Source organism: Zootermopsis nevadensis, unplaced genomic scaffold (genome assembly GCF_977971745.1).
Source record: "Zootermopsis nevadensis isolate Lab colony 2312 unplaced genomic scaffold, Znev_1.0 Znev_ptg000006l, whole genome shotgun sequence".
Taxonomy (NCBI): Eukaryota; Metazoa; Arthropoda; class Insecta; order Blattodea; family Termopsidae; genus Zootermopsis; species Zootermopsis nevadensis.
This window is the reverse complement of record NW_028259138.1, coordinates 6,659,825-6,680,041: the sequence shown is the minus strand read 5'-3', so window position 1 is coordinate 6,680,041 and position 20,217 is coordinate 6,659,825. Positions and strand designations below refer to the sequence as shown.

General features: G+C 37.2%; 1 protein-coding gene across 3 annotated transcripts in view; it reads left to right on the top strand.

The window, feature by feature from the left end:
• The window catches only part of LOC110837475 (uncharacterized), a 72,403-nt gene that overhangs the window by 13,596 nt on the left and 38,590 nt on the right, over positions 1–20,217 (top strand). Inside the window, exon 3 of one of the 3 annotated variants that reach the window (XM_087343629.1) lies at positions 8,227–8,317. The exons of the other annotated variants lie outside the window; for them this stretch is intronic. The gene's annotated coding sequence lies outside the window, so the exon portion shown is untranslated. The remainder of the gene's footprint in view (positions 1–8,226; positions 8,318–20,217) is intronic. 3 annotated transcript variants of the gene reach the window in all.

The window sequence follows — 20,217 nt, the reverse complement described above, 5'->3', positions numbered from 1 at the left end:
AAACAACATTAACCAGCTGATCTTTTCAATGGATACATATTGTGTCTTATTTAACGTAGGAATTGAATTTCTAAATATCGTACCGACAACGTATTTTGGCTTTTATTTTCCATTTAGTCGCTAAATACTTTGTCGAATATTATTACTTTCTTTATACAGTCTCTTATCAGGCAAGTCAACAACGATTACTTTGATTGACCTTATAAACTAATGGGAATTATTTAATGTGTTCTCACAGGCTTACATAAAGTTGAACTGCGGATTCTTAGTGTTGAATGCCTATTGAGTCTTTTAAAATTCAGTACTACACAAAGGCATTTATTTTTATATCGTAAATTAACCGTGATATATCCTAAACAAGTGATTAGGCTGCATCCACTAAGATATCAAAACACCATAACTTGCGGGACTATAAACTTTACAGATCTTAGACGACTGCTTGTTGGCTAGCAGCATTTTGGATCGACCAGATATACTGAATACCAACATGGAGACAGGTCAAGCTTTAGGATGAATACGAATGATTACAAATCGCAACCTGAATAGTGAGTGGTCTGTTGCTATATGTGGAGTTCCATTGTAATGGAGGCCATGATCACGTTAACTCCATCAATAGGTCACTGTTATATGATCCCCTTATACACAAAGATCCCGGATTACGCTTTATTGGTTTGTACGTTTTCCCGGTGCAAACTCTGCCCAAATTTTACTCTTTTTTTACTTGGAGATATTTCAGCACTTTAAGATATATATTGATATATAAAATATGATTCCAAGATATTAATGCTCTGTGCGATTTCTCAGAAAACATACGCGTTTTAAATATTAACGTAGTTTTTAAAATAAGTTTAATTTCTTCAAATACGATAAGCATCAGAATATTTTAGATTTGGATTATAACTGTCACTACGCTATTCTCGAAAGGAAGGGGACTGGTCTCAGCTGAATTCGGCACCAAAGTCAAGTAACATAATTTAAATTAAAATCAAATGTTTCGGTTCCAGCGAGCGTTTAACTTCACTGAACAGATGAAATATAAACAAAATAGCACAAGAAAAAGTGGACATTCCTTGTTACGTTGCTACAGACAAAAATGCTTCTTTCTTAGCCATTTTATAAATTCTCATTTCTTACTCGATTATATTTAATCATCACTTCATACAGTGTCGTTAAATGCCGCAATGCATATCAGTAATATCACTGTTGTGGATTCTTTAGAACTACACTATTACAATTAATTATTGCCATTGTTAATGCTCTGTGCATTTACAAACAGTCTTGATTATGGAGGGCATCAAATTGTACTTTTCTGACAGCCTGAATACATCTCTGCAACAATCACCTCGCTCCTCAGTCACTCGCTAGTTCACTGTCTCGTCCACGCACAACGCCACCGCCTTCACAAGCCACGACCTAATGTCGCGGTGTACTCGGGAAGTTCGATTCTAGGCTCAGAGATCGACTAGCCTGGCTTAAGATTTTTTGTAGTTCTTTTCAGTTCCTCCACACAAGTGTTCTGACAGTAAAAGTAGGCCACAACAAATTTATTCCAGGCATTTCGTCATACATCGTTGTAGTTACCCTGCCATTCGATGCTGTAACCCCAAAATCTAAGAACAAACAAAAGAAGGCCTGCCCTTTCCAGAACTAACGTGTGAAGCAATGAGACATAATAAAACAGAACGAAACAGGCAGCCGCACTATCATGCCATTTCAAATAAATAGTCATGATGGTTAGACAAATTTCTTTCTCTGTTAACACACTTGTTCGAGGAACGAGAGAAAATCCTTGTCCTAAGTCGATACATTTTGTAACACCACCACCGTGGAGCAGAGTCCATCTTGGAAAGCTCATTGAGAGGCCTTTACCACCGTCACAAGAACCTGACACTGCATCCAATCTTAATAAAGCCGATCGCATACAATCACCACACCCAATTTCTTTAAGATCTAGTGTCTCACACACTCTGACCTAAATCGAAGCCATTATCAATATTTATGGTCAATGTTATGTCGAAGTAAACTCCTATATTCCTTAAATACAGACCACGTAACATCTACGTTGCATTTCCATCTGCCGATCAGGTAGCTGACTGAGGTTGACAAAAATGTGCAAATGATCTCTAAGGCTCAATACAGTTAATTCCGGTAGGCGATGTCTGAGTAGCCTTGACCTGCGCCAGTCCACTGAACTACCGGTCTGCATTTATTTAGATGGCTGTGATAAATCCTAGTAAATTCGAATAGTACAGCTACTTCTGGTTTCCGTAACGGATTTCTACATGGTCACTGCCCGGATTCGTTTCTGCTGCCTGACTCTCGGCTAGAATCTTTGCAAAGAGTTTGGCCCCAAAGTAGAAGTATCTCTTTTAGAGGGGCTTCTTGCCAGAATCGTCCCAAAGATAAACGAATTTAGACGCTGCACACACTTTTCCACAAGGGGTAAAAAAAACACTGCGGCCCATTGCAGATATTCGATAGCTCAGTCAGTATAGTGACTAGCTACGGGCTGGACGACCGGGGTTCGATCCCCGACGGGGGCAGAGGATTTTTCCTCTAGCCTCTGCGTCCAGACCGGCTCTGGGGCCCACCCAGCCTCCTCTACAATGGGTACCGGGGTCCTTTCCCGGGGGTAAAGCCGGCCGGGGCGTGATGCTGACCACTCACCCCCATCTAGTGCCGAGGTCAAGAAAGGAAGGAGCTATACCTCCACTCCCCCCAAACGCCTGTACGGCACGTAGCGGGACAAACTTTACTTAATTGCTGAGTTCTGTTTTGAATGACAATTTGTGCCGAGTACAAGGAATAAGCACGTTGTTTCAATAACCAGCCAAACTCATGTTAAAAGAAATGTAGGGTTTTCCCATCAAAACAGTTCTACAGTATTCTTTGAAAAGCAATAAACAAACAACTAGAGTGGGGAACATATGGTTACTATTCGACGGGTCACTGGTTGGATCCCAATCATTGCTACCAATTAATAAAGCATTAAAACTAGAACCTAAAGTAGAGAAAAATCCGAAACGTCGTGTATATCAAACATATGCTAATAGCAAAAATTTCTGTGATGCAATGAATAAACATTTGTCATACAGACGTGAATTTAAATAATCACTGTAAAGCAATGGTTTATATTTTGTGCTAAAAATTTGTAACCAAACAAATCTAGGCCAATATACAAGATGTGATCATGACATTCTTGAACTGGATTTTTAAGACTAACTCGACTGAATATCCTGCAGAACTTTTTGTTAAATTGCGTAGTACTGGTTCACCGCAGGGACCTTTGAGATATGGCATCATCTCGCCATCGGCAAGAAAAACAAGAGACGCGTGTCCCTCCAGAATAACGGACAGACAGGAACGGGTTAGAGAGCGTAACTTTCAAGAATTAGAAAAAACGTGTCACAATCTTTTACTCAGGATTGCGTCGTGATGCTAACACATGCCTCGGCACTAGAAAATTCAGATGCGTTGTTCGCAAAGATCCATTATTTTTATACAGAATGCGACAGCGTCATTTTAAATTTACGCTAGTCGATCACACTTATTCAGATTATTCAAAATAATGTGAATTGAAAAACAAACGTTTGTCATTTTTCAGGAACATTATAACAAAGTTTCTGTGTTTAAACATCGAAGAGTTTCCCGCTATGGCCAGCCAGCCCGTTCGCCCGATCTGTCGGCTTGTGATTTCTTATAAAGAAAAGTGTCTTAAACACGTCCTGCAAAGTTAAATATCTCGAACAGGTAATTTTTGAAGAAATCACCTTCAATTTTACTGCGTGTAGTGGGTAGTGTTATGAAACAAGTGCATCAATCCATAATCTTGATGTAAGATATCTGACGGTTGTTATATTTAAGAAGTAACTTTGTTATAATGTTCCTCGATAATTATAAACACTTATCTCTTAATTCACATTACTCTGAACATTTTTTAATAAATCGTGGTCGACTAGTGAATCTTTAAAAATGAAGAATGAATGCTGCCGAACTCTGTATAATAGCACGACAAGACGCTTATCCTATGCTTATGTTACACCTAAACGTATACTTCGCGAACATTATCTCTCCAGTGTTTCCTCGGCCTTCATTTTGCCCATCGTCCCGCAGGCCGAATTACCTGCTAACTTCAGCATCTTCACCCCAGTTATCCACGTGATCTTTCCATTTCATACGGGTTCAATGAATTTCCTTATAGACAGGTGATGTACATAATACAGTTCGATTGTCTTGAAATTTTAGTACACGTATACTGTTCTTGGAAATGCATATATATTTTTTATTGTTTTTTTACTGAGGCTTATATTTGTGAAAAATATGAACACAGGTTTCTTGCGCAAATTAAAATTTTACAGAGTCACAGGAACGTTTGACAGCAATGTGTGACATTAATATAGGGAGACACAGAAGGTCTTAAAACTCATAAAAGATTATATATTCACATTAAAATTAAAAACCTAATCCGAAATAATCAACTTTAAAAATGTTAAACGCAGTAGTTGAACAAATTTCCTTAAGAACAGTTTTCACTTTAATGTCATTAATTTCTGATAGTTTATTACGATTTCAGCATAGGTCTGAGATCATACAAATTTAAAATTGTAAGTAACCTTTCTGCCCGTTACAGTGAGAAAGTTTAATAAATCCTTTTTAACAATTAATCTTGTGCGGTCAGAAATGTTTTTTCCGAAAGTTTTCCAACAGCAGAACAATATTTTGTATGTTTGTCTATAAAAAATTCCAAAAATTTCTCTTATACAGGTTTATGATAAGGACTTCATCTAAAACATTATTTTTATCCATTTACTCCTCAACTTTGTATTGAACAGGGCTCCGTCTATAATGCAATAATGACATTTTTAACTACATTATTTTTCATCTTCTATGTTAATTTTAATGCCAAAAATAATGTGAAATCTAACTCATACATGAAATACAGCCAACTAGCCTTTTTGCATTGGTTCACACTTAATGGCATGTCTGAAGAAATAAATCACAACCCGCACATTACAAATTATTTGCGCAAGTTGTACATAGCTCTTTAATTACGACAGACAACAAGATTACGGATTAATTACGTGCTCACAACACGTTGCTAAAATTACGCAGAATATAGCACTGAAATAACAGATAAAAACGACTATAAAAACAAAAAGAAGTATTTGGAGTAACTGGTATTACAACTTATATGTCCTCCTACTTAAAAATTATGTTTTTATTTCTCTTGTTGGAATTTTAGATTTATATATTTTTTTTTACTTTTTATTTGAACAATCTCTTGCTGTTACCCATTTCCATTAACTCTTCGAATTTTTTTTCACTTTTAATTGTTTAAGAAACCTCTTAGTGTCACACATTTCCATGCAAGTTTCCAAAATATGCAGAAAAGGAATACCAACAAAGGGTCTCACCCAACCTTCTGTCCAGTGGCTGCCGCGTCGTCTTTTCCCGGGGGTAATGCGCGACCGGGGCCTGACGCTTACTACTCACCCCTGTCTACTGCCGAGGTTAAGAATGAGTAGGAGCTATCACCCCCCCCCCCAAGCGCCTACATGGCGCTTAGCGGGCAAAGTTTACTTTTTACAAAATAATAAACCGAATAAACGTTCTTGAGATATTGTATTTCAATGACGTCACAAGATTTTTACTTCCACAATACATCTCTTGTTCATACTTAAAATTATTCTTTGTCAGGACTTTTTCCATCGTCTGTTCTTTAAAATCACGACGTTTCGGAGGCTGGTTCTGTCTCAGTCTTCAGGTGAGAGGAACCAGCCTCCGAAACGTCGTGATTTTAAAGACTAGACAATGGATAAAGTCCTGACAGCGAATAATTTTAAGTGTAAACTACCGTTGTCAAAAACCTTTAGAATTGAATCTCTTGTTCATATTTAAAATAATCACACAGATTCTTTCTTGTTTTTGCGAGAAAATACTGCACCATCATCATGCCAAGATCATTACACCAAGATAAAAAATACCGAGACATTAAGTTACATGCGTTTAGGGGCTGCCCGAGCTAAAATGGACTCAGTCTATTGTAAGTTTTTTTCAAATAAATCGCTTTTACAGAATTAAATGAAGTTGCAATTTTGGCATAAAAATTAGTTTCCCCCAGCATTTTTCTCAGACACGTGACAAATGTCGCAGGAACTGAAATATATCTCAATTTGTGCCTCACGAAGATATTCGTACAAGAAGCAGATGTACAAGGACGCAGGGAAGGTTGTTCTTGGCACAAAGGAAGCTCAACAGCATTTAAGCCCGGGAAAAATATTATATAGGCATATTAGCCCAGGGTCGATTTTTGTGCACTGAAATTAACAGACTTCATATGACAGACGCTTAGTTCCATTAACAATCTTGAAAGAAATCACGAAACAAAGAAACAAAACACATGAAATCCTGTCTACTAAAATTAATATGATTTGATTGTCTCATGGAAACAAGACAATATCGGTTACCAGTAATAATAATACCGAAGGGTATGTATATATCCTTGGATAATACGAAATATAAATTTATCGTACAAGTATTCACGTGTTCAAACTCTAATTTCACATTTGTTAGAACACAACCAAGTAATTTACCAGTTGTCTGGAAATTCCGACTTCGTAAATAAATTGTTAAAACAGGACTTCTTTTCTAACTGTTTCGTCGTAATTTTTATGTCTGTAAGTAGCTCATGCACTGCAGTATTTCACTTATATATGCCTAATAAACAATACTATATCAACAGACCCTGTATTGGATCGAAATTATGATCCCCAGGAATGGATTCAGGTGGCTCAAGATAGCGTCCAGTCCCGAGCTCTTGTGAAGACAGTAATGAACACTTCGGTTCCATAAATACTGGGAATATCTGGACCAACCGAGTGACTAAGAGCTTCACCACTGAGCTGATAATGTCATGTTCTCTGCTCAATGGAATTGGTTTCTCACTAGTAGCAAGGGATCACGACTGATGGACCAACTGTCCATGCACAAAGCTACTCAGTAAACTGAAGACTAATAATAGGTCCAGATCTAAGACAGCACAGGCGATAATGAATACGAAAACGTATCCTCCCGGGCTGTTGAGACTTGAATCAGAAGGCGACAAACAGTTTAAACAGCCTGTGAGGAACAACACATATTGAAAACATCGGGTGGCTCAAAAATAATACTTAAAACAAAAGTAAAAATCAAATTTAGATAATTTGTGTAGAATTGTAACGTATCTAATTATTTATACAGAAATGTGTATTCAGTTAGGTTAATTCCTTACACGGACAAATGTTTTCCATCTTCGATGTTAAAATCAGGTATTAACTGAATCACTTTTTTATCGGAATCCATGTCGGATAAAGAATGCAGTTGACGAGACAGAATGCGTCAGTTTCCGCAAGTTTTATAGTTCGTGGTGTTACAGTCTTACGGAGTGTTTACTATGAATACCTATTTCTAGACATTAAGTAATGGCATTTTCTGGGCTATCTGGTAAGTTCATTAATTCCAGGATGATGTCGCCAAACATCTAGTACGGAAAGGATTCAGGCGAATGGCTATTCGTCAGATGCTGTCAAGACGAAATTATCCTTACATTTATTCAACAGGAAGTTTTACTTGCAGTTCACTTCAGTGACAGAACCGTTACGAGTTCAATCGCATCTTAAGACACTTTCTGCCGCGCTCCGTACACGAGGCGCAAAAAGGGAAGAATAATGGCCAGACGTCTCCGTCCTCGTGAATGGATTTATATCAAATATGATTCACAGATTTAACACCAAACATTTGAGGAGAATTCGATTTTAGTTTTTCTCGGTTCAGTACTACGCTTACTAGTCGAATTTCAAATTCTCTCAAACAAATGGCTCATCGCAAAGAAAACAAGGATAATGACACGTGACAAAATATCTGTGTAGATCTCGTTAAGATCTGCTACTTTTATTTTAAATTGTTTTAGAAATTATATATTGGCATATTCAATTAAACACAAGTAAAATAACACTTTCTTGTATTCCTAATCCATTAATACGAGTATGCTCGTATATTCATTACGTTGATGGTCTTAGTTCTCATTTCTGACTCAAGTTTTCAGTGCACGATGGCCAAGACGAAACAAGGGAAGAAATGTGTCTGGAATAAATTAAAATCAGGGTCACAGAGACTTGAAAATTCACTAAAATTGGAAAGTTTGTGTATTCCAGCGGAGGTCATCTTGCCATTTCTTGTTATTTACAGAAACATGGTTAAATAAATAGATACGAGATTCTCACCGCGAGGAAGATATCAAAGTTGGTCTTCTGGGTTCCGACTGTATGTGGACTTGCAGGTAAATACCAACGTATCATGAACCCCATGGTTAAAGAAATGTTTCCACCTGTTCAAAACCCTGTGGGGATCTCGTCTTCGATAATATTAACTCTAGTTAGGCCCTGGACTACAGAAAAATAGTAAAAAGGACTTTTCAGATAGTACGAAGGAACTCCAACTAAGGGGGGTGGCGGTCGGTTCACATAACCGCCAGGAGCAAGACTGGCTCGGTTAAGGTCAGACAGAATAAGAACACGCGAAAAATAAATACGCTTCCACCTACGTCATTGTGCGCCTAATCAGAAGGCCTAGCTTCCAGGAAGTCAGTTTAGCCACCGTTTGCTTCTTCTCTTTCGACAAGGATTGGGCCCAAAACCGGTTCTGAGTATAAATGAATTGTTATTTCCATCTCCTTCTTGGTCGGCCTCGCCTTTATCTTATCTTACTGTCTACTTAATAAGCAATGTTGGTTTGTAGCTTGGCTGACACGAGATCGTTCGCTCTTCAGGGAGCTAGACTTTGTGGGATATTAATGACTATGAATATGAAATAGATTTGCTCATGTCTTAGTGAGATGTGAGGTTCTCACGGCGGCGAGTATGAAGATGGTTTTCTTCTGGGTTGTTGCGCCTCGTTATGGAGGCACCAAGCACCTCTGAAACGTCGGTAAGCCTCTACCAGAATACACGGCGCAACAACCAAACGACAGCCATCTTCATGCTCTTGTTTTCAATGGGACGACTTTTCAAACAGCAGAGCAAATCTGTCCGTAACTAACTCTCTGGCAGAAGAAACGAAACATTCAATGCCGTTGATACCAACGTCAGCATTTGAGTAAGATCCTACGCCAGATCCATCTTCCGTCTACCAAAGGAACATACAAACTTTCCACCTAGTTTTCGGTCTTCCAAGTACTTACTTTCCAACAGATATCCCTATATATATATATATATTCTGTTCATTTTTGTCACCTGTACCTGAACTAAAAGTCTTAGATTTCACTTGCTTTGAAACTTCGTCTTTCCTCAAAGGGCTTAAAAATTCATAAAATTTTTATTCTGTATATTTAATGCCTACGTGTCCTAAGATGAGGTCTACAATACTGTTTTGTTGCGTACAGTCTTTCACTTCTATTCGCAATCAGTTTTTGTCTAGCTCCTCTAGAATATTGGTTCAAAAACTTTTCGTATTTTTTTTTATTTTTTAAGAAAGTTTAGGGCTCAATTTTACGCAAAATGCACTGCATCTGAGTTGAAAGTACAACAAAGAGAATATATTCACATTAACACTACAAAATCAATAGCAAAGAAAATAAAATAATGAAAAAATTAAACTTAAGCTGGAGTAGGAAATAACAACAACAATAAGAAGATGTCGATGATGATGATGATAATTGGGATGTACAGAGTAATAATCAGCGATATTCCGCTAAACCGCGACGAGCGAGCACAGTTATGAAGTTACACTTGAAGTGCCAGTAACTGGACTTCTATATTTGCAACTCTCCATTAAACTTTTGCTACACTTACACGCGACCGCCAGGACTAGACCACTGGTCTTCTAGCGTCTCCTTCCTCATCCGTAGCAAACGACTAACCCGAGTTCTCGTAACACTAACGAGGCAATGAATGCGAGCTACGAACAGCCCCGTTTTCACCGTTTCCAGCGGCGACGTGCTCGCTCACATTCGCTGCTACAGCTTTCAGGTGCGAGACAATTCATTCTTCGTTCCTTTTTCTCACATTTTTGTGTTTAGTGCAAACAATTCTATCCAGACGGCCCTGATGGATGCCAATTATTTTAAACTATGCTTACACAAAATGTGCTTAGTGAGTGCCCTTGGTGCACGTTATAGGTTATATTATTCTATAAAACATGTTTCTGTTATTCTTAGGGTCAAAACGGCAACCTCTGTCTTTCTTACAATATATTTATTATTTTCACCAATTGTGCCATGTGCTTCATTTCTATAAATGCACAAGGCCTGCAGACACATCAAAATTTATATTGTTACTCATGATGAAATTTTAAGTCACCTCTCTACGGTTTAAAGATCATGTAAGATTTCGGTTAGCGACTCCTACTAGTTAATAAAAATGCCTGTTTTGTTTGGATGTAAACATCATTTATATTTCAGAGTAGGTAAATAGAGTTCTACATGATATTTCGAACACAGGTGTAATTTCTGCATTAACTGAATTATTATTATTATGACTGACGCCATATTCCTAAAATTGCCACATCAGTTTCTGTCTGCAAGGTGTTGCTGATTCTTAAAATTTTGATTTGATCTTTCACTTGTACAACAAAAGCTGCAGAATATAGTCCATCTATCTAGAAGCATGGTTCTAGTAGTCTTCTCTTAATGTTCCCATAACCCGATCAGGTTAAATGCAATTAATTCAACTATGATATATTTAAATTCCGTAAACCACACAATTTAGTCAATATCACGATTACAAATTTAAAGACTTTGTGGAAATTGGACACAAAATGTATATGACCGCAGACTAGTAATATTTAACTCGTCACTGGGAATACAAACATGGCCTCGTGGAGAACTGAGAGGCGTTTCTTTTTCGATACGCAAAAGACAAGTAGGTGGGAATATAAGGAGGTCTACTGCACCTTTTTATACTGTAATTGCAGCACATACTGTGATTAAGAATTAAGAGTAGGTCTACATTATACCAAATTGTGGTGAAATATTAAAATTTCCCACACAAAGTAACTTTTATAGGTGGGACCAATAGTTTAGCTCAGCGTTTCTCAACCTATGGTACGTATACCACTAGTGGTACGCGAGACAATGTTGAGTGGTACGTGAACTAAGTAAGAAAATCAAAAGTTAATATTAACATAAATATGTTTTCCCTTAACGCATTTGGTCAGTGGTACACTTAATGAGTTAAATTTGAATTAGTGGCACGCCAGCGAAAAAGGGTGAGATCCCCTGGTTTAGTTGATCTGTGAATTGTATAACATAATTTCGTTCATATTATCCTCATACTAAACTTTTAAGGTCTTAACGTTTATCACGAAACAATAAATTAAAAATATAAAAAAACTATAATAAGACCTATTCTAACTTGTCGGTCGGAAACTTGGACAATGATTTCAGAAGAAATCAAGGCCCTTAGAATATTTGAAAGAAAGATTATGAGAAGAATCTACGGTCCCATAAATGAAGAAAGCTAGAGAATAAGAACCAAAAAGGAGACAGAAATGTATCAGAAGGGGCGGATATCATAAAATTTATAAAATATCTCATATTGAGATGGTGTTGGCACATCAAAAAGATGAATTACGACAGAATGCCTAAAAAATATAATGACAACTAAAATGTAAGGAACAAAGAAAAGAGGTAGACCGCGTAAAATATGGACAGATGAGGTTGAAGAGGATATGAAGATCGTGGGAATAAAAAATAGCATACAGTGGCTAAGCACCTTCAAGAATGGTGGAAAACTACTGGAAGTCAAGGTCCACAACGGACTGTAGCGAGAAGAAGATTTTTCAAAACAGCTTCCAACTTTAAGGCCAGGACACCCTGCTGATTCCTCCTAGGAGTAGAAATCTTCTATTTATCAGGACTATTCCACGTCATGTCCCAGAGAAGATTTATGCGAACCACATATGGCCATTTGATGTGGTGTAGCAGCTTGAGGTAGATCCCGTTTTCGATTGAGAGGAGACGCCAAGGGCGGTGTTGGCTCGCAAGTCGCTCTAATTTGTTGCTCTTTTCATAACTACGAGTATGCGACGGTGACCTCCCAAGTCTACTGATGACGTAACATACCGCAAACAAATAAAAGGAGAATAAAACTAAGCCAAGCAGCTCCTTAAATACTCGGTGATCGAAAAGTCAAGCAATCCATATTAAAATACCGTATTTCCTCGATTTAAAACGCACTTTTGAACATTTTAAAATTTCTGAAATCGGGTGCGTCTGAAAATCGATGGAAAACGGTACTAATTGATGGTTGCTTTCAATATAATTCGAGTGGATTAACACGCAATATTACTGTCACTGCACGAGAGCTGACGTATGTCATGCCATGTAGCCTGATCGCACAAGTCCGTTAGTAGTCTTCAAAGTCTCGAAGTGCAGATGCCTCTTTGACGGGTTCAACGAGTATTCATCGTCGAACACTGCCTGGCATCACGTTCTTACTTAACTCGCCAGAATGAGTTTAGGGACACATTTCCTGATTCTCCTGCGTCAAACAAATCGACAGTATCTCGTTTTGTGATCCAACGGAAGCCTTTTGGTAAATTTCAGGGTTCTGCACAAAGAACTGTTTTAAATTCAAGCTACGTTTCATGTTAAAAATACATTCTGGTCAATCTCAGTGGTCGCTCAGTCTACGGCGTGTACGGTTTTGAGTCACTAGAACATTGTGATCGTGAGTTCGAATTCTTCTGTGCCGTACTACCCTACGAAAATAGAGACCATGCAACTGGCTGATGTCCCATTCAGTGATCCGCATCAAACAGATTCTAGAATTAAGATTTTTATAGTTAAGTCTATAAGACAACGAAAGAGCTTAATCATAGAGACATGATGAAGAAGCACATATTCTGAAAGCAATAATGATATCCATGTATATGATTGGTGTTTGTAGGAGGTTATGTTTGCGCGCGCTCACAGACGACATCCGGCCCTAAGGAAAAAGGATAAACCCGTTGAAATTAAGTAATATGTAGTCGCGGCCGATATGAAGAAATGTTACATTAATTTATTTACCGGTATACTGCATGCTTCCCATACAGTATTCTGACTACAATTAAATCAAATTTACCCCTTGCTACGGAAGCCACCAAATCATTTAAAAATTATCTAGCAGAAAATTAAAATTCCTACATCTGCTTAAAACTACAAATCCTCACCACCGTAACGTCTAAACTTTCACAGGCTTTCACCAAGAGGACGAACGGGCGAAGTGTCGGGCCTTCTAACAACGTAATAATCTTTCTCTCCCCCCCCCCCACGTGATTTTCTCTTTCCACCTTCTCTTATACTGTCCTTCGCATCTCATTCTCTTCTTTTCAGACATGTTTACGTAATTAGTTCGAGCTTGAATTTAATTATCTGTAATATGTGACAGATCGAGTGTTTATATTACATGGGGAAAAAACGTAATCGGATTTTACTTGGAAGCTGTAGAGGCAGAAGGAAGCAGAAAACATTCGTTGAAGTGTCAATAAAAAATAATTGCGCTGCTTTTGGTTTATATACCTGATTTCTTGATGTTTCTTGACTTCTTAGAAGCGTCTACTTTTCTTGTTTTCGTAATACGTTGACCGTATGTTTTTAATGCTACTGGTAACAATTTTATATCCCACCAACAAGTTACTTTTCCCCGTTTCATTCGCTGTGTTTGTAAACACTTTCAAGGAAATCCTTGCTTCAGTACGCAACCAATTTTGTTTTCCACGAAAATTATTTTCCTCTTCTGAAAACCAGTAGAGGTGTATCCAATCGCGAAGTCCTGGGCAAGATTAATTAGCGAAAACCCTTAAACATTAATGCAAAGCAATTTATGTTATTTTAATTATTGTAACTTTAACGATTTGTAAATTCTCTCTCTAGAATTGTCTTACCCCATTCATGGAAGTCTTCCTTTTTTTAGGCTATAAATCCTAACACGGATAATTATTGAATTAACGACATGTTTGTATAGAGCTTGTCTACCAAGGCCAGAAAGTTAGTTAAGGCTGTGATTCTAATTTTAAAAAAATGTTTATTCGTTTATAGCACCACTCATCTGAAGAAAAATTAAATCTAATATGCATAGTATGAACGTACCCAAATAACATCATTGGTTAAACACTGAGAAGTTCGTCATTGTTGACAAAGCTTCCAACAATTGCCAATTACTCAAAAACTACGAAGAAAAGAAGTCTATAATGTCGACCTGACAGTACACAATCAATCTACCGTCAACAATAGAATTTTATGGAAGACTTTTAAAAAAAGTCGTTTACTCTCCACAGGCTTCCTCAATTCTTCTTGAATGTAGCTGTTCTCAGATAAACGTACATAACAAGACACACGACAACAGCGTAATTAGACACATACAAGCCTAGGTCTAAGGCATGCGAAGCCCTCTCTGGGCCGTGGCCCACTTTACCAACCCTTCGCCGGCATTGTACTTTATGAGGAACAGTGTATTATTCTTTGGATTGCAGAATCCAAATGCGTCTACGTTTCAGATGCAAATACAAGGTACGAAACGTTGTGATTCAGTGTTTACTAGTTCTGCATCGTATTCACTAGTTCTCGAATTCAAATGTCAGTTGAGAAATAGGTTATTCTGACAGGTTGATCGTGGTTTTCGTCAGTCCCTACACACAAATTATCGATTAGATTAAAATAGACGAAAATCTCTTCCTTCGGAATCTTTCCCAATTTATTATTGGCAAATATCTTCCTACTAGACGCCACATAACCTACCAATTTGAGAAAGCTTCGTTTAAATAAACTAAAGAACGGAAATAGTCAACTAAGTTAACAGCCGCTTAAAAAAGAGGTAACTGTCCCGGGGGCCATCGTTTGCGTGTAATAATTCCAAAGTATTTCGCATACATCACTGCCTCTGGTGTGCATTAACTGCAAATACAATTTTATTGTTACAAAACTAATCGCACTATAGAGATATAAAACAGTGCACAGGCGCCTTGTATTTCGTTAAATATTCGTTGGTATTATATTGGACTGACATAGACCAAATTTAAAACCCACCTACAATCTTTACCGCAAACTGCGATGTTCGTACAAAGAGAGCGACGAACCTATTCTTTCCTTTTTCCTTGAGTTATTATTTATATTATTAATTTCTTGTTTCTGCTAACAATATTTCTCCTAAGATAAATTCCAAGAAGCATACCATAAAAATAAATGTACGGTGCTTCGTAAATACTTTGTTTGTAATTTATCACAATATTTTCAATACACTAATGTAATGATAATTATGCAAATATATATCGTCATGTATTTTGCTGCCGGATGACCTCGTGCAGACTTATTCTTCGTTTTTTTAAAAGAAAGGAAACAATCAGATAACTTCTTGTTCCAACAACTCAATTATAAAGACTAGAGCCAGACTGCAAAGAGAACACGCTTTGTAATGTGCAAGACTCCAAACCAACTGTTCTTTACCGGAACTTGTACTTCAGTTATAAAACGCGAGATGTCTTAGCATCTAGAGCAGGCGTGGAACTTCAGCGTATAGAATTCCTCACAGTTAAAGTCTCTTCCGATCAGATATATTTCAAAAACAGATTTCATTTTTAGACAAAGCAGATTACACAATACAAATAAACTCTGTCCATCAAATTACATATATCTTAGTGACAAAGCAATGTCGAATTTCCTGTACATCGTTATCAATTTATTATTGAGTTCACAAGGAAACGTAGATTATGAAATTAAAATTTAAACGTTGACTTCACATGGTATAAATAAGAACATTATCTTCATATGTTATAAGAACAGAGCAAACAAGTTTAGCCCGAGAACAGAGCATGCGTACAACACTCAAATTTCCCAGTATTACATTCCTCTAAATTCGATTTGAACGAAGTCCATTTTGAGGCAATAACTGTTACTATCCCAATATCAAAGTTCGCTGTTACATCCTAACCAAAACCAGTTCACAGGCTCAAAAATTAAATTTCTGAGTTCCATTTCAGTGAATGAATGTGAGAATAGTCCTCAAAATCTCTTGAAGTTTCAGATTGAAAATAAACTAAGTATTCTCTTAACATTTAACTTACTACAGACCCTTATGCTGGGTTGTTACTCGACATATAAATTCCATAAATAAATTGCATTAAACGGAAGTACGTAAGGGAGAAAATTCAGTAGACTAATCTTCTCTCTTGGCCGGAGTAATTAGGTATTTTCCTTTCATTAGGCGCCTTAACTGCCACACAACAGAAAACACCGTACCAGCATATTTTTCTGGAAAACGGCGTGAGCAGCGCCCTAGTAACAAAAGTTACTTTGACTCAAGTGTCACGAGGAAGGTTAGGAGAGGATATTACTCAGGGATGGGCACATTTTTATATCACTTTTGTGTCTTAGTACATGACTGTTGCTGGGTTGTGTTGTTCTGCATACTGGAGCTTATACTAGCGGAAGATAAGAACCAAAATGGACGGCCAAGTTGTAAAAATATTAACTTTGGGTTTTATCTCTTACTCGGCAACTTTCGTGCATGATAGATAAATGAAATGAAACAATTTTATTAATTTTTCTTATAAGCATATGTTCCTTCATATTTCGCCGTTAACGTGTCATCATGATCATAGTACACTGTTCACACATTTCTAATGGGTCCATTACCCTTCGCTTACTTGTATTTACGTTAAAATATAAAAAAATCACTTTATGTGTTTTAACACTTTGTTGTCTCTATATTAAAATTGTTTAGTTACAATACAATCGTATGCTAAGAATTATAAACCTTGTAAAAGAACATTATTAAACAAATCTCAATGACTTAATATTTTAACTGATCATTTACAACAACTCTGGCTAGTTAACCATGTAATATAGTGTTTTCCAAACCTGGGTAAATTATCCAAAAATGGGTAAAAGTGGTTTTTCTTTGGGTAAAGACACACCTCAGAATACACATTAAAATGTACCGTAAAAGTGTAGAAGAAGTACTCTGAAGAAAGCGATCAGTCATTGTGCACCGATACTCTAAAACAGTCTAACACTTATTTATTTGCTATTTAATAAATACGCCATACGTTTGTTATTAGATTCAATCATTTTTGCCACGCTCGCATGCACGTGGAAAATTGAAAAACCTAAACTAAACTAAAGTTAGTGAGTCTAGTCTAAACTTTAGGCGCAGTGTGTTGCTAGCTATGACGGTGTGAGGTAAGTATCGCGCTGGCTGTGTTTATAAATCGTACCGTACACAATTGGAAAAGGTAATCTTCATTGTATTATTTTCGATTTATTTAAAATAATATAATGAATATTCCAATGCTAATTTTTATCTTTTATATACATTGGGTAAAAAGGACTTTCTGATAAGCGGTTTTCGGTAATGAAGGAAAAATTTTGGGAAGCAGTGATGTAATATGAAGGCTTAAATTTTGGTGAACACGTGATACGAAACGTACTGAGGCCCGATAATGACGCATCGAATCATGTAGCCAAGAAAGATTATATTCGCGCATTTATATATATATATATAAAAGAAAAATGTGCTGAGCGAATGTCTTTAAGTTCCTTCAGGCAGCTTGGCTACACCATTTGGACAGAAACACTTGAAGAAAAGTAGGTGTCGTAAGTTATTTTTAAAAATAAATCTTACTTAAATCGGAGTTTTGAATTCTGTAGTGCTCTGAAGCACATCGCTCTCAAAGTTCATGCTCTTCATTAATCACCTTGAGGCGATACAGCAGTGACACGGCATTTGTCATTCCTCGAAAGGAATCGGATTCTCATTTCAGTCACGCACAACGAGTGCCCAGAATCACTGTAATCCGATGCATATGAAAAAAGTTGTCTTAAAGGGAAATAATAAAAGACAAATTCATTTGTATTTATCCTTTCTGGATATTAAGATCATATCTGACAGGACATTAGCAGTCACATGGTTTATCCATTGTTGCCTAAGCCTCCAGGGTGCATTTTTGTACGGGTCAGACTGGGCCATGAAACTTTGATCGGCAATTATCCAATCCAGTTACTACTCACTTCCAAGTTTGCGAAATCCATCTTTTTTTCTCATATATGACAAACCTAATATTTTAAAAGATTTCAGTCTTCTGGGTTGTTGCGTCGTGTAGTATGGTAGATATTTACCAACGTTTAAGAGCTCATACTTCCTCCGTCATCAGGACGATTCATCTCTCGTTCAACGGAAACCTAGTACTAAACCCGTCTTTACCAGAAACTCGTATTTGGAAATACTGTATAAGAAACATGCAATATCGTAGTGACAAAAAAAGAGCCCTCACAGGTCACGGCATGCTTCTGTCTCTTACTTAACGTTGCCACAATCAGTTTTGGGATACACTTCCCGATTCTCCTGTGGCTAACAAATCGACAATATCTCAACTGGTAAACCGCTTTAGTGACGCAGAAAGTGTTGCAGACGACCTTCGGAGTTAAGTGCTGATACTTTGGACGATATCCTTCAAACTTCGTTGAGCTCTTAACTGAAGTTACTGAAACTTTCTCTTCAGAGAGGATTATCCTATGGAAGTGTGCATAAGACTACGAAGATTTTAAATTTTATCCATATCGTGCACAAGTCATGCATGAACTCAGAGAAACTGACAATTAAAACTATTTCAGTACAGCACATGGTTTCCACGCTTCATTCGAGGGGGTGTATACATTTTAGATAAAGTTCTCAAAAGTAGTGAAGCAAGTATATACTTTAATAGCCAAAACAGCAGAATATGGAGTGCTGAAAATCCTCATACCTTCCAAGAAAGATCGTTACACACTTTAAAAGTCAGAGTATGGTGTGCTGTCTCGATGTAGGATAATTGGTCCCATTTTAATCGGAAAAACGAAAAAGGTTGAACGTAACGAGGAATTGATTGTGAACTGCATTTCCCTTTTGGAAGTTGGCGAACAAGAAAACGGGGCTACAGCGCGTACAGCAGATTCAGCAATGCAGATGTTAATAGAGTACATTCGTGGTAGCATTATTCTTCAAGCTTATGGTCCCCTCGATCCCCGGATCTACAACCAGTATATTTCCGTCTTTTTAATGAGAACGTGCACAAAAACCATCCTCACATATCAAAATAAATGAAAACAACATTGAACTGTGCATTTCAGAAGTCACTGCAGAAACTCCATCGCTGAACGTAGCAGACATTTCCAACACTTAATATAACCCTTTTCTTTTCTTTTCCTTTCAATGTAATTTACGTTTTTTAATAAATAAAATACGTGTCAGGAATGGGTTGCATAACTTTCGATCAGTCTATACTTGTTTAAATACTATAATCAGACTTCATTTTGGCCACCTCATAATTTCATATTATCAATCCTTAACATTTCGAAATGCACTTGTTAATTTATCAAGTGTGTATTGTTTATAAAGACAAATTCAATATTTATAAAAAAAATTATATTTCATTCATCGCCCTGATGACGGAGGCGGTATGACCTCTGAAACGTTGGTGGAAATCTACCAGATTACACAGCGCAATATGTCAGAAGACAGAAATCTTCAGACTCACCTCTGTGAAAACCTCAAATCCCACAATTATATTGTAGCACAATGATAGGCCTGTGTTATATTATTAATGCAGGAGAGTTTAATACTTAAAGTCAACTCTATAATATGTTATAAAAATGTGACTTTAATAAATTGTTATATTACATTTTATATTACAGCCAAGTCGTGTGCTTTAAATTACCCGGTAAAACAATTTGTTAAATTCTGATTTCATTATAACAAACTGCTATTGTCTATGAACTTCGTTGTCGAAGTTGCTTATAGTGACAGACAGACAGACATGTGATGCAAATAAAATTCAGCCCAAGTAACTGTAGTCCGCATACGTGTTAACTTCCTTGTGGTGTACCTGGAAAAATGGAACAGCTCTGGATACAGGTTTGTCATGCCAAGGTATTTGAGGCAATCAAATACATGGCGGCGGTCGCTTTATCTTCCAACGTTTGAACTTGTTTCAACTTAACTGCCACTGTCTACACATATGGAACAATGCCCGTCAAACATATGCATTCTCTTGTAAGCATTTCAAATGCATCACTTTCATTTCGTAGTTAGTATTGCTTAACAAAATTTTTTTCTGAAGACGAATGAATGGCTTCTGAGGCTTTGCGCCGTTTAGTCTGACGGATAGCCTTCATAATGGAGGCGGTAAGCACCTCTGAAACGTCGGTCAGTATATACCAGACTAAAG